We start from the raw sequence: 24216 nt of genomic DNA on the forward strand, positions 1-24216 counted from the left end.
GAAAAGAATTACAAAGTCTATAAAGACCACTGATGATGCTCAAATTTCACTGGCAGGCCAAGGAAGTTTTAACATTAATCTCTAAATCAAAAAGAAACCAAGTTAGTTGAAGCTGTATACTAGTTAGTGCCAAAGAAAAGTAGCTTAGACTTTTAGTGATAAACAACGAGTAAATTCTACAACTCCTGAAGAGAGACAAAAAGAGTTTCAAATATAAGCTAAAAGGCAAATTATATTACAGTTCCTTTTAATTCTTTATCTGCTTAAGGCTTTCTACTATAAAGACTAGTAGTCTTAATCTAAAGTACTAAAATTTACCTGCATGCAGACTGCAGATTTTCCTGAAATGGCCTCAAAACAATTAATTCATGAATGAGGCAAAGCTTCCGTTTTACAAAATGATCATGCAATAACAAATATTATATCTGAAAGGGCTTAGAATAAGCTTTTCTCCCCATTTCTTGCCAGCAGATTAAATCAATACTGCTAAATCAAAAGTAGAAAATGTGGATCAACTAAACTATTGAAATATAAAAAAGAAAAAAGGAAAGAAAACCAAGAAGCTTTTCTCTCTTTTTTTGGTACGAGTGTATTCTGATGCATTCTCACACAGCATTTTTACAATTATTTGAAAACCAAGTTCCATTGCTAATACTGTGTTCAGATTACTTTTTCACTCATTACTCTGAGAGTAGCAAAAATCACAAAACCCTCCTTTTGGGTCTTTATTGGGTTGTGAGTCAATGGGACTGCCGTAAGTATAGCAGGCCATTAGAGCCCAAGCTCAGGAGTCAGATTGCTGAGTATACATCTGGACCTTGCTATGTCATCTTTTTGTCAACTTGGCCAAGTCATTTAAACTGCCATTGTACAGGGCCAAAATAGTATACACAATGATATAGTATGCTACACACACACACACACACACACACACACACACACACACACATTTGCTTTTATTTATGAAAAACAAACAAACATGGGGACGATAAAGAAAAAGCCACCACGAATGGTTACCTGAAGAAAATGAGGATTCAGCGTGGAGGTATCAGGGATAAAATATAAAACTGCTCTTAAAATACCTCCTTATATAGTTTTTCCATTGGCCTAAATGGTACAGTTTGGTATTTAAAAAACCACGTAACTCATTAAAATAAGTACAAAATTTTTTAAACACATGAGTTCATAATGATATTAAAAAATACACAGCCACTCATAAAAAAGAAAAATCTGATGATGAGTGATGTTGAGTATCTTTTCATGTGTCTGCTGACCATCTGAATGTCTTCTTTGGAAAAATATCTATTCATGTTTTCTGCTCATTTTTTAATTGGATTATTCATTTTTTGGAAAATACAAATTAAAACTACAATGAGATATCTATCACCTCACACCTGTCAGAATAGCTAAAATCAACAACACAGAAAACAACAGGTATTGGTGAGGATGCAGAGAAAGGGGAACCTTCTTATACTGTTGGTGGGAATGCAAACAGTTGCAGCCACTGTGGAAAACAGTATGGAGGTTCCTCAAAATGTTAAAAATAGAACCACCCTATGATCCAGCAATTACACTGCTAGGTATTTACTCAAAGAATATAAAAACATGAATTAAAAGGGGTACATGCACCCCAATGTTTGTAGCAGCTTTATCTACAATAGCCAAATTATAGAAACAGCTCAAATATCCATCAACTGATGAGTGGATAAAGAAGATGTAGCATATATGTGCAATGGAATATTACCCAGCCATAAAAAGAATGAAATCTTGCCATTTGAAAAAACATGGATGGAGCTAGAGAGGATTATGCGAAGTGAAATAAGTCAGTCAGTGAAAGACAAATACCATAAGATTTCACTCATGTGGAATTTAAGAAACAAAACAAAACATAGGGGTAAAAAAGAGAGAGAGAGGCAAACCAAGAAAGAGAGTCTTAACTATAGAAAACAAACTGATGGTTACCAGAGGAGAGGTCATGGGGTTGGGTTAAATAGGTGATGGGGATTAAGGAGGGCACTTGTTTTGATGAGCACTGGGTGATGTATGGAAGTGTTGAATCACCATATTGTACACCTGAAACTAATATTACACTATATGTTAACTAACTGGAATTTACATCAAAACTTAAAGAAAAAAGAAAAACCCACAGCTAACATCATACTTAATGGTTGAAGACTGAGAACCTTCACCCTAAGACCAGGAATGATACAGAGATGTCTGCTTTTGACTCTTCTACAACATTGTACTGAAAATTCTAGCCAGATCAATGAGGCAAGAAAAGGAAATAAAATTTATTCAAATTTAAAAAGAAGTAAAATTTTCTGTATATAGTTGACACAATCTTATATAGAAAATCCTAAAGGGGGCACCTGGGTGGCTCCGTTGGTTGGGTGTCAAGACTCTTGAGTTCGGCTCAGGTCATGATCTCAGGGTTGTGGAATTGAGTCCCGCACCTGGCTCTGTGCTCAGCGGGAAGTCTGCTTCTCTCCCTGTCCCTCTGCCTCTCCTCCCACTCAGGTGCTCTCTCTCTCTCTAACTGAAATAAATCTTAAAAAAGAAAAAGAAAAGAAAATCCTAAAGAATCTACAAAAAAACTATTAGAACTAATAAATGAATTCATCAAAGTTGTAGGATGCAAGCTCAAGACTCAAAAATCAGGTGTATTTCTATACACCAGCAATAAATATCCAAAAGGGGAATTAAGAAAGCAATTCCACCTACAACAGCATCTAAAAGAATAAAATATCCAGGAATAAATTTAACCAAGTAGAAAGACTTGTACACAGAAATCTACTAAATATTGTTTAAAGAAATTAAAGATGACCTAAGTAAATGGAAAGACGTCTTATATTCATGAATTGAACATTTAAGATTTTTAAGATGTCAGTACTACCCAAAACAATCTATAGATTTCAATGCAATCACTATCAGAATTCCAATGGCCTTTTTTTTTTTTTGCAGAAATGTAAAAGCTGATTTTCAAGTTTATATGAAATTGCAAGGGGACCCAAATAGCCAAAACAATCTTTAAAAAAAAAAAAGTGGGAAGGTACACATATCCTGATTGAAAAATTTACTACAGAGAAGACCTTCAGCGTTGCCCTGGCGGAACGGAGACAGGCCCTCTGGTTGGAGATATGTGTAACACACCGACTTACTGTGACCTAGGAAAGGCCGCCAAGGATGTCTTCAATAAAGGATATGGATTTGGCATGGTTAAAATAGATCTGAGAACCAAGTCCTGTAGTGGAGTGGAATTTTCTACTTCTGGTCATGCTTACACTGATACAGGGAAAGCGTCAGGCAACCTAGAGACCAAATATAAGGTCTGTTAACTATGGACTTACCCTCACCCAGAAATGGAACACAGACAATACTCTCAGAACAGAAATCTCTTTGGAGAATAAGTTGGCTGAAGGGTTGAAACTGACTCTTGATACCATATTTGTACCGAACACAGTAAAGAGGAGTGGAAAACTGAAGGCCTCTTATAAGCGGGATTGTTTCAGTCTTGGCAGTAATGTTAATATAGATTTTTCTGGACCAACCATCTATGGCTGGGCCGTGTTAGCCTTTGAGGGTTGGCTTGCTGGCTATCAGATGAGTTTTGACACAGCCAAATCCAAACTGTCACAAAATAATTTCGCCCTGGGTTATAAGGCTGCAGACTTCCAGCTGCACACTCATGTGAATGATGGCACTGAATTTGGAGGGTCTATCTACCAGAAGGTTAACAAGAAGACTGAAACGTAAATAAACCTTGCTTGGACGGCTGGCAGTAACAATACCCATTTTGGCATCACTACTAAATACAAGCTGGATTGTAGAACTTCTCTATCTGCTAAAGTAAATAATGCCAGCCTGATTGGACTGGGTTATACTCAGACCCTTCGACCTGGTGTCAGCTTAATCGATGGAAAGAACTTCAACGCAGGAGGTCACAAGTTTGGGTTGGGATTTGAACTAGAAGCTTAATGTGGTTTTGAGTAAAGCATCCGATTTGTCCCTGGAGGTGAAGAGAACCCACTATGTTTTGGCGTTAAAATTCTGTGAAATTTCAAAAGTGTGAACTTTTTATTCTTCCAAAGAATTGTAATCCTCCCCACACTGAAGTCTAGAGATCGCAAGTCCATCCTAAGGGAGGTACTTAAAGGCATGCCTGGAAGTTGTCATGTTTGTGCCACATCTCAGATGAGTTCCGCAGTGTTATTTTAAATGTGTTCCTCAGCAACAATGTAGTGTCATGTTACAAAGGAAATGACCCGATCCTCCAGTTTGTACATCACGTCCTGCATGTCCCACACCACTTTTTCATGACCTTTTAATATATTGGTCTCTGTGCGGTAGTGTAATCTTTGGTTTTACATCAGAGTAAAATAAAATAAACCCATCACATTTGGGGAAAAAAAATTTACTACAAAGCTACAATAATCAAAACAGTGTGGGTACTGATATCAGGATAGATGTACAGAACAACGGAATAGAATTGAAAGTACAGAAATAAACCCATACATCTATGGTCAATTCATTTTCAATAAGGGCGCCAAGACCATTCAACAGAGAAAGAATAGGCTCTTTCTAAATATTGACATGGAAAAATCTAAAAAAATATATTAAGCGAAACAATCAAGGTATAGAAGAATATACATATTTTGCTATTTTTTATAGAAAATTGAGGAAGCACAATTTAAAAATATGTATATATTTGCACTTGCTTGTATGTATGTATACACACACACACACACACACACACACACACACACACACAGAATATATATCCATCCACATATATGTGGAAAATCTGAAAGGATAAGCCTGAAAGTAATAAGTATTGTTACTTGTTGAAGGGAAAGGGAGAAATCTGGAAATGTAGGAGAGGTTGAAGGGAGACTTTTCAATCTATATCTTTTTTCATTTAAAAAAGTTTTGATCCATGTGACTATATCATTTAAACTAATAAAGACCTTTGTTACATGGTTATTCAAATATGTTTATAGCAGCTTTATCTACAATAGCCAAATTATAGAAACAGCTCAAATATCCATCAACTGATGAATGGATAAAGAAGATGTAGCATATATGTGCAATGGAATATTACTCAGTTTAATAATAAAATAATTTTAAAATTATTTAAAATTATTTTAACACAACTATTTTTTATTTAAATTCAAATTAGTTAACATACAGTGCAGTACTGTTTCCAGGAGTAGAATTTAGTGATTCATCACTTACATATAACATCCAGTGCTCATCCCAACAAGTGCCCTCTTTAACACCCATCACCCATTTAGCCCATTCCCCCACCCACTTCCCCTCCAGCAATCCTCAGTTTTTAACATAACTATTTTTAAATAAAATTAGAAACTAGAGACATTTTCAAATTTTGCAAATCACTGTAGTCAAGACAAATTTTATGAACCACAAAAAGAAGGGAGTGAGAGTCTGTACAAGTTGATGAAGGGTTGTGTTCTCCATCTGATAGCAATAGATGCCCTAGTTTGCCTGCATTATTTATAAATAACCTGCCTTTTAAAAAAATATCTACAGCAACTGATTCCAGTAGAAACTGCGCTTCCATCTTGCTTCACACTGATGGTTTTAAACAGGGGTAGCTGAGCTGATCAGGCTGTACTATAAAAAAAATGTATTGGTTTCAATATTGGTAAAAATTATATTGGAGATGGTAGTAGGACTATAAGTAATTTTAATTTTATTCTTTCTATTCCCTGTATTTTCCATGTTTTTCACTGAGCTTAATTTTCATAATCCGGGATAAAACTGTATTTTATAAGACAAATGATTGTGGTGAGAATACAGAGGATGAACTGCAGCAGGAAAAGACTGCAGCAAAACATCAGTCAGGAGTGTGCTCCGAAGTTAGGGAACAGATGACAAGTATCTGAATAAAAGCAGAGGCAGTGAGGGTAGAAATAGATGTTGAAGAGGTGAACTGACCAGGCCAGTTGGGTAGAAGTGATGAAGAAACTTTAAGAATAAGTCTCAAATCTCCATGTAGGTAACTGCCACCAGCAACATTAAAGAAAAGAAGAGGTGAGTTGGTTACAGGATGGAGGGTCTGTTCAAGTTTGGTTTGGGTTATAATGAGTCTGAGAAGTATGGGGCCCATCCAGGTGTAGTTGTCAAGTCAACACTGGAAATACAATGATGGCACCCAGAAATAATTAAAATTGGAGATTTAACCCTATGGGTATTAGCTGAGGCCATGGGGATGGATGGCTTGCTCAGAATGTGCCAAGAGAAAAATTAGAAGAAAATGATCTAGGATAAAAACCTGGAGAATGCCAGGATTTAAAGTGGAAGGAAAGAAAGCAGAGGACAAAGCAGAAATAAATGTATGCAGGTAATTGGGAGAAAATGGTCTGATGTAAAGCCAAAAAAAATATACATTTTCAAGAAGGAAACTGAGATCAACAGCAAAAAATTCTGAAAGATTAGAGGATAAAGCCTAAAAATGTCCTTCACATTTAGCAGTGATGAGGTCCCTAATGACCTTAGTGGGGGCAGTGACAGTCAAATATTGAAGCTGAAAGCTACACAGAGGTAGGTGTAAAATGGAAGGGGAACATTTCAACCAATAAGACTAAATCATTCAGTGGCGAACTTTCACACTATATGTATACCATTCATTGCAAATCTTTTTTTTTTTTTAGTTTTTACTTTTTTTTAGTAATGTCTACACCCAACATGGGGCTAGAACTCACAAACCCATGATCAAGAGATGCATGCTCCTCTGACGAAGCCAGCCAGGTGCCCCTCATTGCAAATCTTTAATAAGTGAACACGGAAACTATACTCTCTTCTGCTTTATAGCAAAAAGGTAAAGCAATATAGTACAGTGATTAAATATATTCCCTGTATGCAAATCCTGTTCTATTACCTGTTTACTGTGTGACTTTGGGCAAGCAACTCTGTGCCCTACATTCATTCCTCATCTTTAAGACGGGGATGGAAATCATACAACATCCACGGGTTGTTGAGGATCAGATGAGGCAATGTGTATACAGCAACTGGCTTAGTGTCTGCTCCACTCTAGAGTCAGATGTTCTATCTCCTAGTACTTCCATCTGTGCAAAACCAAAAAGAAACGAAATCTAGATCTCCCCAACTGAAGGACTCCTTGTTATGCTTACTCATTCACTTGATAGTGAACATGCATTGAGCCCCTTCCATGGGCCAAATACATGCTGGATCCTGGGGACACAAAAATGATTCAGGTTTGGTCCCAACTCTCACAGGCCAGAGGAAGCAATGGCTACATTAAAAAAAAAAAAAAAAAAAATCAAAAGGTGGCAGGAAAAATCACAGAATGTGAAATTACTTATTAGGGTTATGGGAAAACAAACAAGAGAACACAAATTTATGAGTATTTACATAACGAAATGATGAAAACAATGCTTACAATTCTCTCCCTAGGACTTTTCACAGTTCTTCATTACAATATCCTGAGTAAGATTAAAAAAAAAAAAAAAAAAAAAAACAGGGGCACCTGGGTGGATTAGTCAGTTGGGTGTCCAACTCCTGATTTCACCTCAGGTCATGATCTCAGGGTCCTGGGATTGAGCCCCGTGTATGGCTCCACACTCAGCAGGGAGTCTGCTTGAGGATTTCTCTCCCTTTCCCTCTGCCCCTCCCCACTAAAATAAATAAATAAATCTTAAATAAATAAATAAATAAATAAATAACAACAAAAACTAAACTAAACTGCCAGTTGACTAATTTTTGTATGCTTTATAAAATATTAATCACTTATTCTAAATACCTATGTTTAATCTATTTTATTCTTCTCTCCATTTCTCAGTAACTTCATGACATTAACAATAAATCTCCTGAGTCACCTTTTGAAGGTTTCTGTATCCCATATGCAGTAAATCACAATGTAATCTCATTAAGATGTAAAAGCTTTCTCTGCCTTACAAACAGCTCATTTACTTAATCAGAATATAAAAGCTAAAGTTACTTAATGGAAAGTATTCAATAGACCAATGAAAATGGGAATATTAAAGCATCTTTTAATATGATCTCAGTAGAGAGAAATTAATGTTTCATCCTGTAAGATGCCTTCTTGAGATCCTGTATCCTTAATCATCCCTCTCCATTAATTGGCCTATAATCTGATGTCATAACTGGCTATAAAAAGCATTCTGCTCACCTAGGTAGGACTCTAAAGACCTAGGTTTCAGGTCTTAGAAGATCGTTAGATCGTTTTCATGATCTGGGACTAATTCTTTAACTTCTCTGCAACTTCAGTGAAGGAACTGAAAATACCTGTCAGCCCAGTCAAGGTTGTCGAAAAAAACGTACAAAGAAATTTTTTCCAAAGTGCTCTTCAAACAGTCAAGTACAAAACTACTGCAAAGTATTCTACTGGACTGTGACTTACCTGGATTATAACTGCTATAGTAGATGAGTTTTGTTTTCTTAATTACTTATTCCAAAATAGTCCAAAGGAAACTAAACAGATTGGAAGTTTGTAAATATCTACTGAGTATGTTTCATTTAGTGGAAAATGCCTCATTTAATGTAATAAAATGTCAGGACAGTGCAGAGCTAGGTATCCTGAACTTCCTCCTACTAATATATACAAATGTTGCCATCTCCACCCCTGTCCTTCAAACTGTTTAGAAACAAGAAACATAGGCTATAAATTAATGAAGTGAACTAAGAAGAAAGTAAAATGACAAAACTATTCAACAGTTATTTAATGAGTGCCTGCTTTGTGCCAGGAATAATTCTAAGCCCTTGGGATATAATAGTGAACTAAACAAATAAAAAAACTCCTGTCCTTATGGAGCTTACATTCTAGCAGAAGAAGGAAGGGGGAGATAGACAATAAATAAAACACATAAGTAAATGGCAGAGTGTAATGGAAAGTGATAAGTGTTTGGGGAAAAACAGTAGAGCAGGTAAAGGGTCTCAAGAATAGGAAAGCAAGACAGGCTTCCTTCAGAAGGTGACACTGGAGCGAAGAATTGAGTAAAGTTTGGGGAGTTAACCTCTGCATCCCAGGCACAGAGAACCAATGTGCAAAGACCCTAATGCAGAAGCTTGCTAGAAATTGCTTGAGGAGCAGCAAGGTGATAGAAGAGAACATATGAAGATGCAAAAGGAACAGAGAAATTGAGAGCAATATAAAGAAACAGACTGCCTGTCTGAATCTGCTTTGTACAGCACTGACTGATTTCAGCTCAGGTCATGATCTCAGGGTACAGCTCTGATTATGTCGGCTGATAAGCTGGGCACCCCAGCACTGCAAGTTAGAAAAGGGGAAAAATCTCCTTGACCTTCTGTTTCTGAGTCTCTTTTCAAGCAGGGCCAAGACCATCTCCTTCCTAGACAGTGTTTTTTGAATTTGACTAATGAACGGATCCCTTCCATAAAGGGGAAAAAAATTCTGGCATAGTCCCTCAGATAAATAAGCCATTTTTACCATAATATTGTATACACACAAATACATAACTGAATACCAATAGTACTAAACAAATACATAAGACAAAAAAATGCATTAATTACAAGCAAAACTGAAAAATAAATAAAATTCTAATTAACAATGCTCATTTACTGCAATTGATACTGGTGTTTTGCTGGAACTATAAGGAGATTTTACAACACTGACTACTAACAGCAAAGTTTTTTTTGAGTTAATTATGAAAACAATGCATGATGCTAGATAACTCAGTTCTGCTCATTTTTCACTATCAAAACTACTGTGAAATCCTTGGTTTTGGCCCTCTCTTGGCACAAGAATATTATTTACAAATTAAACCTACCTTTTGTCTTTTCTCATAGGCTCCAACAATGAAAGCAGGATTACTCAGTGACAGCAACATTATAGGCACAAATGCTATACACTGAGGGTCCTAATGAGTCAAAATACGTTTAAATTCTTTAGGGGGATTATCCCTGGAACAAAAACACAAAAAAACTTCTTATGAAAGGTACACCCCTGAGAATATGCTTACATGTTCCCAGGGATCCGGATCTTTGGCTGCATCTCAGCATATAGTTAATAAGCAGAGAAGAGACCACTGAGGTGTGTGTAGAGTGTGATGTATGTGAGAGAAAAATATGCCAAATTAGAGCATCTGTTTTCCTTAATGTTACTTTGGGAATATCATTTAGCAACTTACTATTTCATTGAAAACTAGCAGCAGTAGATAATTTTTTATCAAATTCAAAGCCCTCATTTGCCTCAATTAAATTAAATCAAGCTTATGAGCACTGAGTTATTAAGAAACATTCTTTTAAAAACTACATAAGGGGCGCCTGGGTGGCACAAGTCAGTTGAGTGTCCAACTCTTGGTTTCAACTCAGGTCATGGGCTCTGTGCTCAATGCGGAGTCTGCTTGAGATTCTCTCCCTCCCCACCCTCCCCCTTGAGCTCTCTCTCTCTCTAAAATAAATAAATCTTTGGGTGCCTTGGTGGCTCAGTCAGTTAAGTGTCTGCCTTTGGCTCGGGTCATGATCTCAGGGTACTGGCATTGAGCCCCACGTTGGGCTCCCTGCTCAGTGGGGAGGCTGCTTCTCCCTCTTCTTTTGCCCCTTCCACCCACTCATGCTCTTTCTCTCTCTCATAAGTAAATAAACAAACTCTTTAAAAATAAAATAAAATAAAATAAAATAGATCTTGAACACTACATCAAAAACTAATGATGTATTATATGCTGGCTAATTCAGAAATTCACAGCTTTGTATAGCACTGATTGATTTCAGCTCATGTCATGATCTCAGGGTACAGCTAATTGAACATAATAAAAAAACAAATAATAAAATAAACAAAAATTAAAATACATAAATAAAAATAAAATACTATTTTATTATTCTAATTGTGCACAAAGGTCATTTCCTAAAGACTGATTTTTTTGCTTTTGCTTTTGCTTTTTCATGACTTCCTTTAGGTATATGGATTTAACACACTATATAGTATGTATTATCTATCATGTATTGTTCCAAGTGTTTAATAATTATTAATTAATTTAATCCTAACATCAATTCTCTGACTTATTTGCTATTATTATTCCCATACTGCAGAGGGTGAAACTGAGTTATAGAGAGATTGTGTAATATGCCCACAGCCACACATCTGATTAGTAGCAGAACCAGGATTCAATCCAAACATCTGGCTTCAGAGTACATATGTTTAACTACCACACTATGCTACCTTACATTTACTCATGGGCCTTCAACAAATACCTATTTTCTTTTTCCTTAATGTATTTATAGCAATTAATCATATGTATGATTTTCAATATACAAGACTGGAAATCTAGAAAAGTGAAATAGGTGAATTTTGCTGGGTACCAAAAGCAAACTATCATGGCAGTTTTGCAGAAGTAAAAGTGTTAGGGTTACTGGATGTGTTTACTGGTCAGATACAAGAATCACTGTCCACAGAGTGTTCTCTGATTATTACATAGTTAACTTCTGTTGGCAAGGAAGATTAGCATTGGAACCTGGCTACTGCCACAATGAGGAACAACCCTGTGAAAAACTGAACAGAAGCATAAACCTCTCTAGAGGATAACCTTGACAGGCAACAGGAAAGCAACAGTTCCTAGAATGTGAAGCATAGATTGGTACACATAAATTGTGACTCAAGCGCAATCTGTTATGAATTAGTCACTTTATGGACCATTCAGGACACATTTTTCACCCATGTCTGGTTTCTGTCTCCAGACACAAGGTGACACACAGACCTCACACCATTAACTGAATAATATTCCATGCATGAAAGTAATTGTCATATTGCAGAATTGTCTGTTACAAGCAAATGGAAGCGCTAACGAGAAGCCTTACAGAGAGATTTCCTTAGAAGTGCAGAATGCTCTAAAATGCATGTTGAGAAACCTTCGTGCTTTGGGAAGTTACTAGGAAAGAGGGCTCCTGGTCAAATAGTAGAATGTGGTAGACACTATCCACTCCCTCTTAGAGGTTCTCAACCATTAGCAAATACAAAAGCTCCCAGAAGCCTTTTGATTTCTATTGTGTCATGAAGTGATTCAACTGATTAAACCTTTTATCACATAACACCTACAAACAGCTTGGAGAATGTAGTTTGATAGACTGTGACTCAGTGAAATCCCCACTATTCTGGATCTGCCTCCTGGCTCTGTGAGAGGTTTGATCCTGTCAGGCTCCTACAGTTGGTCAGAATCAGAAAGGCAGACTTAGCTGAGGAGGAAGGTAACTTTGAAGGGGGCCTGATTCTTGTATCCTCTGGCCTTCTAGGAAAACTACTCAGAAGGCCAAACTATTAACACAGTTTGCTTAGTAGCCAGACATCAGAAGTAGGGGAACGACTTCAGATGCCTAAAGGTTTCTGGCTAATACCATCTGATACATGTGCCCCTGGCCCTTGGCACCACACAGACCTCATCCTTAGCCAGCACATTTTTTCCCTAAACAGTGATTGGATGGACACTCAAGGACCACACCACTCACTCTAAGCTTCTACAGCTACCCAAGACCCCTTCTGATTTTTCATCACCTTTTCGGCTATTTCAAAACAGGTCTCTTACAGCCAGGGTTTGGAATAATAACAGTGAACATTTTTTAGTACTTCCCCAATGTCAGGTACTGTATGCAGTTGATAATCATTAGCCTTATAATTTTCTCTACAGCACCATGAGGTCGACCCTATTATGATGCCTATTTTATTCATGAGGACCTGAGGCTCAAAGAAGTCAAGTAGCTTCCCAAACATCACAGAGAAAAAGCGGCCAAGTCAAAATTTGAATCCAGGCCACCAGTTTTCAGAATCTATGCCCTTTATCAGCTGCTTTCATGATATTAAGACCTGAGAACTCTCTAAGTTTTTTTAAGGCTGTGTGGCATGATCAGTATGTCACCTCTATAGCTTAATTCTTAGAGGGGGGATTATTTTTACATTCTTGCCAGCAGTCCCTGTGCTCCCCCAAATTATCACACATCATGACTGCACAGCAGCTACGTGATCACCTCTCAAACCAAGCAGCAAAAGTCGCTGCATGGAATCCTAAGCACATTAGAAAGGACCCGGGCTAGATTACTATCCTTTTCTGTGCCTTGATCTCCTCAGCTGTAAAACAGAAATTGTGCTTGCACTAATCTATAACGTGGCAGGGAAAGTATTATGAATGCACTTTCAGCTGCCTGGGGGAAGTAATGACATCCACAATCTTTTGTTTTTTTTTTTAAATTTATTTATTTGAGAGACAGGAAGTGAGCAGTGGCGGGGAGGGGCAGAGGGAGAGGGAGAGAGAATCTCAAGCCGACTCCACGCTGAGTGTGGAGCCTGACACGGGGCTCGATCTCACAACCCAGAGATCACGACCTGAGCCAAAATCAAGACTCTCTTGCTGTGTCTCTCTGTCAAATAAATAAATAAAATATTTTTTTTAAAAAAAAGATACCACTTCATACCCATTAAGATGTTTATTATCAAAACAAAACAATACAACATAGAAATTAGAACTCTATGTATTGCTAGTGGAAATTAACACCGGAGACTGTGGAACTGCGGCAAACACAAGGTCAATTTTTCAAAAAATTAAACGTAGAATAACCACATGTTCCAGAAATACCACTTCTGGGTACATACCCAAAAGAACTGAAAAAGGACCCGAAGAGGTATTTGTATAGCTATGTTTACAACAGCATGAGTCACAATAGCCAAAAGGTAGAAGCAACCAATGTCCATCAATGAATGATTAGATGAACAAAATGTGGTACATGCATACAATGGAATATTATTCAGTCTTCAAAAGGAAGGAAATTCTGACACATGCTACAACATGGATTAATCCTGAAGACATTATGCTAGGTGCACAAAAAGACAAATTTTGTATGATTCCACTTATATAATGTACCTAGAGTAGGCAAATTCACAGAGGCAGAAAGTAAAATGGTGGTTGCCAGGGATCAGGGTTGGGGGAAGTGGAGAAAAACACTTGCATGTCTAAATGCAATAAAAATATATATATACAAAGAAAAGCTATAGCATAAAAGTAATTGAAAAGCTTCTAATTTAAACAATAAAAACAGTTTTTAGGTAAACACATATGGTTAAGTCCTAGATCTGTTTACAAAGTAATGAAAGAAAATATATACATGACAAAAAATACATAGTAAATTATTACATGGAGAAGAGTTCAGAAATGTAATTTTTAAAGATTCCCTGCATTATCTAGTAAAGGAGATAGAAATAAACATCTAAAAACAGTCGTTCTTATACATTTCTGGTTGCAACCTATGATTGTTTGAATCTTCTAAAGAATAAGTTTTAAATGTTCAACGTAAGTTATAAAAGCATCCCTGTTGTTGCTCCTTTTGGAGAACTATGCCCCAAATCTCTAGACATAGAGATTTGCCTACAGGCATTTCCTTAGGAGGTGACCAAGCTGAAATGGCTATAGAGATCAAGGAGGAAACAAGAATGAGTAAAAGTGGCCTGGTCAAGACCGAGACAATGTCCCCACCAGTTGCAGCAAATCATTGTCCTGCAAATGTATTAGAGACCAAAGTTTGCATAGACTCCAATTCTAAAAACAAAAAACAACACTGCCTTTGTGATGTCTTCCACATATAGAAGAATGGAAGCGGCTTACAGTTTGGTGTGACAGAGGAAAGACATTGTCCCTACTTTCTGCCCTCGAAGAACAAATGAAGGCATCCACAAGGTAGTGCCTAATATGACTCAGGTACCAGAGAAGTCTCACTTCTGAGAGTGGGCCTTCCGCTCACTTCTGGAAGAGCCTACTGATATTCACTTCCTGGGGCCACTATGGACCTACCCCATTCACATCATCTTGATGACTTGCATCTATACACTGCCGGTTGGTCTCTACAGACCTGCGTTTGTCAAATCTTAAATTCTTCTGCAAGATGGGGAGCCAGCAGAGGATGAGGACATAAGTGAATTTGGGTTTTGTGGTTTTTTTCTTTTTATTATTTTTTAAAAAACATGCTAATATGTAACAGGTTTGCTAGCCCTCTACACAATTTTACAAGTCATTGTGACAGAACAGTCCTTCATCTCCTACCAAATGGCATAGCACATCCTTACTTGTAAACACCCAAGGCACTTTTCCCATTTTTATTAAGGTACTCCATCACCACAATTTGTTTTCCCTTGGAAATAGTTAAATTCTTTAGGTTATGGGTCTCCACTGACCTATTTAGTTACCATTTCCTTCATACATGCCAAGACACTGCTTTTCCAGTGGGGTCTCCTTTAAAACTCAACAGAATATCCCAATACCACTGCTTTACCTGCTCATCCTTCTTGCTTACACCCAAAGATGTTTATGGCAGGGCCAACTAGTGACACAAGGAGCTGAATAATAATAAGGACCAGTTTCCACAAAGCTCCAACAACCCTGTACAAAGCATGCCCTTCCTGAAACACATCAGCAGGAAGCAGAGTTTTTCTTAAGAAGGGGAGGTGGTTTCAGGCAAGCAAAGGGGAAGGAAGGAAACACAGAAGGGGAAAAAAGTGGAAGTGTAGGGGCTGGGGGTGGACAGAAGGATAAAATGGCCTGGGAAGTCAGTATCTCTCCATGGGATGAATGAGAGAGGACACACTGGCCTGGAAAGAATCTTGGCTGGATAAGAAGAACTCAAAATCTGAAGGAGAAGGCAAGTCAAGTTAAAAATTTTGAAAACAAACAATATGGCCGAGTTAGTGGGAGAAAGTATTTTGATTATGCATGCACAGAAGCAGAGATACCTGGCAAAATATGACAGCTTAAATAAACATGTTAACAACTTCAGCCAGGGGGTGATGTTATATAATTACTAGGTCTTTGTGAAAGCAAGAGATATTGCTATAGGTTTTAATAAATTTGGTGTTTCAGGATCTGATAAAAGACATAGCAGTTAAGACTTAGAAATAGCTTGGTGGAGGGGGGGCGGGGTCCCTGGGTGGCTCAGTTGGTTAAGCATCTGCCTTCGGCTCAGGTCATGATCTCAGGGTCCTGGGATTGAGTCCCGCATCAGGCTCCCTGCTCAGCAAGGAGTCTACTTCTCTCTCTGCCTGCTGCTCCCCTTGTTTGTGCTCTCTCTCTCTCAAATAAATAAATAAATAAAATCTTAAAAAAAAAAAAGAAATAGCTTGGATATAGGAAGGGAAAAGAAGAAATCCCCTAAATGACTCATTTCCCAACCAATCCAGTCCCACTCATTCTTTAAACTCTAATCAAGTCCCCGATGAACCTCTGTGAAGCCAGCTTTGGCTTTCAGTCCAAAGTGGAATCTTTCTCTCTTAAACATATCATTTACTATCCACCACTCATTCTTCACCCAATCCTATGCCACTGTATACAGCTATGAATTTTTGATATCTTGTCTCTGCAGTTAGAATAAAAGGTTCATAGTATTCTACAGATTTAGGTGCTTCATTAACTCTGAGGAGAAATAAAAAAAATAAAATAAAATAAAAATAGAGGAGAAATAAATTTTAAAAACAGAGATAGAAGTATGGCTTCCAAACCTACATATGTTTACAATTCAATGTTACTACATGATTTTGTTTCAATCAGTGGTGATGTATTGGCCAAAAAATCCATTCTTTTTGTTTTATTTATTTATTTATTTATTTAAATTCAGTTAATTAACATATAGTGTATTATTAGTTTCAGAGGTAGAGGTCAGTGATAGTCTTATATGATACCCAGTGCTCATTACATCACGTACCCTCCTTAATGTCTATCACCCAGTTACCTTATTCTCCCCACCCCTGTCGCCTCCAGCAACTCTCAGTTTGTTTACTATGGTTAAGAGTCTCTTAGGGTTTGTCACCCTCTCTGATTTTGTCAAAAATCCATTCTTGGGGCGCCTGGGTGGCTCAGATGGTTAGGCGTCTGCCTTTGGCTCGGGTCATGATCCCAGGACCCTGGGATCGAGCCCCGCATCAGGCTCCCTGCTGGGCGGGGAGCCTGCTTCTCCCTCTGTCTCTGCCTCTCTCTCTCTGTCTCTGACTCTCATGAATAAATAAATAAAACATTTAAAAAAAAATCCATTCTTAATCTCAAAATGATCTCTATATTTGGGCCTTGATAGTTCTAGAGTTCCTCTTGAGGCACTGGTTCCCAAGTTGAATATGCAGACTCCAGAAGAATGCACTAGTGTTCCAGGGACCTCTCCTCACCCAGGCCCATGCTCCCAAATATGGAGCATAATATTTGGAGGCTACTTTAAAGATGTAATTTAATTCGTGATTTTTTAAAATTTTATTTTATTTTGGTTTTTTTTGTTAATGTTAGTCACCATACAGTACATCATTAGTTTTTAATGTAGTGTTCCATGATTCATTGTTTTTGTATAACATCCTGTGCCCCATGCAGTACGTGCCCTCCTTAATACCCATCACCGGTCTAACCCATCCATCCCTCCACGCCCCTCCCCTCTAAAACCCTCAGTTTGTTTCTCGGAGTCCCTAGTCTCTCATGCTTCATGATCTTTAAAAAGCAATTATATGTGAAAACACACTTACGTTATAAAGAGGTAAAATAAAACTTCAAAAAGTCACACAGACTACTTTGGGCTAAATTTTCAGATACTAATGCTACTTATTTACCAACGTCTGCAGTAGAAAAATACTCTGGTACAAAATTGAGGTAAGCACAATTTTAAGTTTCCACAAAACTGAGAATAAAGTACCAACTATAAGAACAGCAACTCATGATCAAGCTCTTCCTCCAAGTAAAATATGAACATTTATTCATTTCTTTTTCCAGTCCCATAGGAGTTATGGTGCCCATTTGACATATGGTGAAACTATAAATTTACATAACCTGCCCAAGTTCAAGTCACTAATAGGTAACAAGGGTGGGATTCAAACCCAGGCCTATCGAACATCAATGTTGTTGTTCTAACCAGACAGTCTCCTGAGTGGGACTGACAGATGCTTGGACTTGTAGACGCAATGAGTTTTCAAGAGAATAATTCAAATCATCAGCAAAATATTACATCTTTGAACAAAGAGTTCAATAGCCCCTTACTGCCATGTCTACCGGCATTTTCTAGATAAGAGAAGAGTAATATTAGATGCTGACAAGTGTTCAAGATAAGAAAGAGTCCTCTGGATTTAAATAAACTCCTAGAGTAGGTCCTAACACCGTGGGTACTCAGTACTGTATCATATATAATTATAAGAATAATTAATAATTGGAACCCCCTAGAATAAAAAATATGCCAGAATCTGGAAACATGGAGAATTTGTCTTATAAGAAATTAATAGGCTCCCTCCCTCAGGCTAGTTTTTCAGGAGCTTTTTCATGAATCTAAGAATAAAATCTCAAAATTTCAACAATGTTTCTAATCATAGTGAATAGTGTTTGGTGTTTTGTAACCTTCACTGTGGAATCCTTGAGGCCTTTCCAAAAGGGATAGCCTAATTATAGCTGCCAACATTGCAGAGAAAGTGCATCACTGCTGTTACATACATCAGCAAGGAAATGGGACAGACAGAGGAAGGATTTTCATGTTGGGGGAAGGAGAGTAGGGTATATGACTAATGCCGGCATACCTCTGGAAAAGATATAGCATTTTGCTCTTGAATGAAAAGATAAGCTTGTGTATTGTATTAAAATCAAGCCCTTTGACTGAAACAGGATAGCCTAGAAATAGTTCAGAAGCACGGGATACTTGAAACTGAAAATGTGCTTTCAAAGAGGTTATATTTATAAACCAAATATGCACAGGAAATTTTGTTATTCTACTTCTATTCCATAGCCTAAAGATCTGTATTGTCCTAGCACAAAGACCTTCTTGGACTGAAGCCCAGTCACAGTTGTTTACTTAAAAATCATGAAAACCTGACGAAAGACCATCTTTTTCCAGATAGCACCTTCCTGTAAAGATACCCTTCACTCACCTCCGTATCCAATACCAAGTAGTGACTCTGTTGTCCTCTCTCTGACCACTGACCTGCATTCTTAGAAAAAGCAAAATGCAAAGTTTAAAATAATTTCCTATTTTATATTCATCTTGTGTCTCTTTAAAGATTTGAAATTTCTATGAAACCTAAAAATGTATACAACTTCATCTGTAATATATTCCCCAACCACTCAGCACACTTGTAACCCTATCATTTGGACAATTTCTAATTTAATTTCATGCTTAATAATGAAAATTTTAGTAAACTGATATGTTTCTGGAGCGATATTTAGCAGTATCTCTTAAATGTGCACATTCTTTGCCTCAGCAATTCCATGCCTAGAAACTAATTTTTTATATTTTAATTTTTTTAAAGGTTTATTTGAGAGAGAGAGAGAGAAAACACAGTGGGGGGAGGGGCACAGAGCGAGGGAGACTCCAGCTGAGTGTGGAGCCCAATATGGGGCTCAATATCATGTCCCTGAAATCATGACCTGAGCCGAAATCAAGAGTTAGATGCTTAACCGACTTAGCCACGCAGTGCCCCTATTAACTAATTTTTTAGAAATGCTGACACAAATGCTCAAAACTGTAAATGTAGAAATGTTTATTGCAGTGCAGCACTGTTTGTAATACCAAATCTTGGCACCAACCCAAATGACCATCAACAGGACAATGGTTAAATAAATTACTGTGCAAACATATCAGGGAATGTTATAAAGGAGTTAAAAACAATGAATAGTGAGATGGATGAATGTTTAAGACACACTGCAAAGTAAAAACAAAAGCAATTTGCAGAAGAATATGCCTAGAATGATATTTTTTTGTTTTAAAAGTATATTTGTGTGTGCATATGTGCAAGTGTGTCTATGTGTGTGTGCTGCTATATATAATCCATCATCAACACTTCTCACCTTTGGTGGAGAAAGGGAAAAAAATTGTATTGTTTGAAATTTTACAAAAATATAATCCTCTTGTAGCAAGTTTTAAATGGCATTTTTCTTTAAAAACTACCTTGGGAGCCTCAGTGGCTCAGTCGGTTAAGCGTCTGCCTTCGGCTCAGGTCACGATCCCCGGATCCCATACTGGGCTCCCTGTTCAGCAGGGAGTCTGCTTCTCCCTCTACTCCTCGCTCCTGCTCGTGATCTCTCTCTCTCTCAAATAAATAAATAAAATCTTTTTTAAAAAAATTTAAAATTAAAAATAAAAATATAAAAACTCTACCTCTAAAAATATGGGCCATCCCTTCTTACCAAACATTTCAAAATATCATGTCAGGTAACAACCCACCTTTTACAGATGTTTAATACGTGTGAATATACATACATAGATGTTTTAAAATGAAATACGAACACTTAAAGAGCATCCATTTGTACTCAGAGAAAAAGTTTTAATATTGAGGATGTATCTTCCTTCACCAACATGATTCCCAATGGAAAACAAAATTCCCTAGATAAAACTTTAAATCAAGGGACAGCTACTGTTCATAGGACCATCACATGGAGAGAGTACCCACAATAACTAGGCAACCCAAGGAGAGAAACTTACCATAAAAACCTTAAGTTACTGAAGAAAAAAAAAAAAAAAAGAAATGGCAAGCTTTCATTAGAAATTCAAAAATCAAGCAACTACATAGTACCTGACCATTTAATAGACCTTGGATTTAGTTTGGGTGAGGGGATAGTTCGCAGCAGTATATTTTTTATTCTTAGTCGAAGAAACTCTGGAACTGTTGTCCAACATGAGAATCCAAGTGAGAAATTTTAGTCATCCATGTACATGGTACACCTCCATACCATGGGTTACTTGAGCTGCGTTTGCTTTGTTCAGTCCCCCTTAGAGACACTCTGCTCCATAACGTTTTCATTTAACAGCTTTTTATCACGGTATAGAGTGCAGCATATTGAATGGAATGGTTTTCATGGTATCTAATGTAAACTACTGCAGGGTACCTTCTGACAGGAGCCCAGAACGATCCCCCCCTGCCCCGCCTCCAAAAAAAAGAAAAATATCTGTAAGACAGCAAACAAAATTTCTGTGGCCAACAATTTAATTTGGGAGTCTGAGTGCTTATTATGCAGGAAACTTAAATATTTGTAAACCAAATAGAGTTAGAATTAACTAACATATGGACCTCTTTGCCTTGGGGTTTTTATTCTTGGGTAGCTCTCCCCAGCCGATGACCCGTTTTAACTGTGCCATGTAGGGCAGAACCAGTGCAAAGGAAAAGCCAGGAAGTACCAAATAGCCACAGGCTGCCACAAGGAAGCTCAACTAACTGTTGTATTTTGATTCTTTATTTGACAGTTGATATAATGGGCAAGAAAGTGTTCAATAGATATTTTTTAGGGAACTTAATCATACTACTAAAGCAACAGATTGCTAAGTGTTTCTGCTTTTTGCATGTACCTGGGTATACACATGGACTATTAAATAGACTTGCAGGCAAAGGAAGACTCTGCCATTATAAAATTCACCTCAGCATATGAAAGAGATTTGGTAAGTGCAAATCTTCAGATCGTCAAGATGCCATAATTTTTAAAATATCCTTTCAAAAAGACATTTATACTATGCAGCTCATTTCTGCAAAATGTGATTTGATTACAAAGTCCTCAGCAACTTACGAGATTTATTTTAGGAGACTGAGTCACTTCCCCCAAAGTTTTACAGCTATCTCTTGTCAGTGAAAAAATTCTAAGGCCTGAAAGCTCTCAAGGAAATGAACCAAAACATTCTGGAAAGCTCATTCTCCACAGGGAAGATAAGATAACCATGGCTTTAAGACCAGTAGGTAAAAGGAAATACACAGGGAAGAAGAATGGCAGAATGTAATAGAACCTCAGATCTTTTGAAAGAAATTTTAAGGGGTGCCTGGGTGGCTCAGGAGTTATGCATCTGCCTTTGGCTTGGGTCATGATCCCAGAGTCCTGGGATCGAGCCCTGCATCAGGCTCCCTGCTCCACAGGAAGCCTGTTCTCCCTCTCCCACTGTGCCTGCTTGTGTTCCCTCTCTCATTGTGTCTCTCTCTGTCAAAAAAATAAATAAAATCTTTAAAAAAAAAGAAAGAAACTTTTAAAAATAGAGACATGTCTGTCTCCCAGCTTACTAAATGTAGCCAGATTGTAAGCCAGACATTTTTTCAAGTTCTCAGGTTGCATATCAAGCATGTCCTACTTCAACACCATACTATCAACATTTTCTATAGCTTCTAGAATTTCTTTTAAAATTATGTTATATAAATGTGGTTTCAGCCTCATATTCACCTAAGATCAATGCTTTAGGTGACATTTGGCTTTAGTAATATACAATGGAATGACCAATTGGCTGTGGCTGCTTAATCCTGTTATATTATTAGGTTTTTACTATATGCAATTAAGTTCCAGGGAAAAGTCTTCTGTTTGAAGCTAACAATAAACTGCTTTCTTACAATTGGACTGTCTGTAGCAACTTGCAATATCCACACTGGATACACTTGATTCTTTAAATCATTCTTGATGGATGAGGAGATGCCTGGTACTGGAATATGAGACTGAGTAGGAGTCCCACTGTATTCTTTAATAGCTGAAAAGCCTAATTCTCCCTATGACTCTCCCCACAAACGTTTACTTACTTGCCCAAAGCACTAGTCATGCTTCTTTGTGCCATGCCTGCTAGGGTTATGTAGAAATAAAGAAATTTTTTGAAGTCTCTTCCTAGGTCTTTTAGTAGAAGAAAATGATGTTCTCATTTCCCAACACTCAATAACACTGTCCTGACCAAGCAGGAAGTTTCAAAGGGTATTCCTAGTCAAAAGTTTATAACTGAGAATGTAATGCTAATTTTTTTATGGTGAAGAAACCCTCAAAACACTCATATTAAATCCCAGGGGGGCTGGGTGGCTCAGTTGGTTAAGCATCTGCCTTTGGCTCAGGTCATGATCCCAGTGTCCTGGGACTGAGTCCTGCATTGGGCCCCCTGCTCAGTGGTGGGGAAGCTGCTTCTCCCTGTCCCTACCACTCCCCTCCCGCCCCCCGCCGCGTGCTCATCTCTCTCTCTCTCTCTCTCTCTGCCTGAAATAAATAAATAAAATCTTTTTTTTAAAAAAAGAAAACAAATGTATTTTCACTCCTGTAATTTTCTTGTATCATCTTGGAAATTGTTTTCCGTCTTTGGGCATATTTCTGCACTCAAACACCTACCTCCTCATCTTCTAGCTCACCAGCTCCTGTGATCTCACTCCAGAAATCCTTCTGTCTCAGGTCTTTCATTTTTTTTTTTAAGATTTTATTTATTTATTTGAGAGAGAGAGAATGAGAGACAGAGAGCACGAGAGGGAAGAGGGTCAGAGGGAGAAGCAGACTCCCCGCCGAGCAGGGAGCCCGATGCGGGACTTGATCCAGGGACTCCAGGATCATGACCTGAGTCGAAGGCAGTTGCTTAACCAACTGAGCCACCCAGGCACCCCAGGTCTTTCATTTCATTTCCTCCATCAGTCACCCCCAAGTCATCAAAGTCTTCCTTATCCTGCTAGATTCTTTGATCCATTCTTATAATCATCCTCTAACTCCATCTTCCTTCTCTCCTTCCACTGCATCCCATGATAAAGCTCAACAGTAATTAAACCCAGCCACCTAGTTAGACCATCACTGTAGCCCAACTGGTAGAAAAGTAAAATAAAACCAAACACAAAGACACTCTGGTCTGCCTTTCAACTCATGACCACAGATCTTCCATGGGACTCAGTACTGCCAGGCGACCTTGCTACACTTCTCCACTACACGTACTCTCTCACTTCCCTAGATGATTATGTCACGTGTTCCCCCCCCACCACTTCCGAATGCATACAAGCAGAAGCAGACCCACCACTCAACTGCCTCTAGAAACATCTTTGCTACATTGCCTCCGCTCTTCTAGGTGAAGTGCCTCTGCCCCTGTTGAAGTCCAAGGCCCCAACTTGTGCCCTAAATCCCATCTGCTCTCATCTTTTCAAGGATTTATCTCTTGGGAGCATCCCCTCTCCTGCGTCATCAGTATCATCTGGACAATGTCTACTAGATCATATCCACTAATGAAAAACCTAAAAATGCCTTTGCTTTATTCTGAATGCCTCTGTTGGCACTCCCCCATTGCTTCACCCCCTTCAGAGTGAACTTGTCAAGACACCAACGATCTCCATTCCACGCTGCCAAGCACAATGCTCATTACTTTTTGCCACCCATGGTCACTCCTCTTACAGTCCTTGGCCTCTCAGCTCTAACCAGCACTGTGGATTACTCTCTCCTACTTGATTATACTCTCCTTTTTTCTCATGGCTTTCAGGACACGTCCTTCACATGGTTTTCTTTCCTGGCCACACTCTCTTGG

General features: G+C 38.0%; 1 protein-coding gene and 1 pseudogene across 6 annotated transcripts in view; one reads left to right on the forward strand and one right to left on the reverse strand.

The window, feature by feature from the left end:
• HECW2 (HECT, C2 and WW domain containing E3 ubiquitin protein ligase 2) overlaps positions 1–24216 on the reverse strand; it is a 353828-nt gene that overhangs the window by 175488 nt on the left and 154124 nt on the right. The window lies entirely within an intron of this gene.
• Positions 3114–4165, forward strand: LOC113920937 (annotated as a pseudogene).

Source organism: Zalophus californianus, chromosome 3, assembly GCF_009762305.2.
Source record: "Zalophus californianus isolate mZalCal1 chromosome 3, mZalCal1.pri.v2, whole genome shotgun sequence".
Lineage (NCBI taxonomy): Eukaryota > Metazoa > Chordata > Mammalia > Carnivora > Otariidae > Zalophus > Zalophus californianus.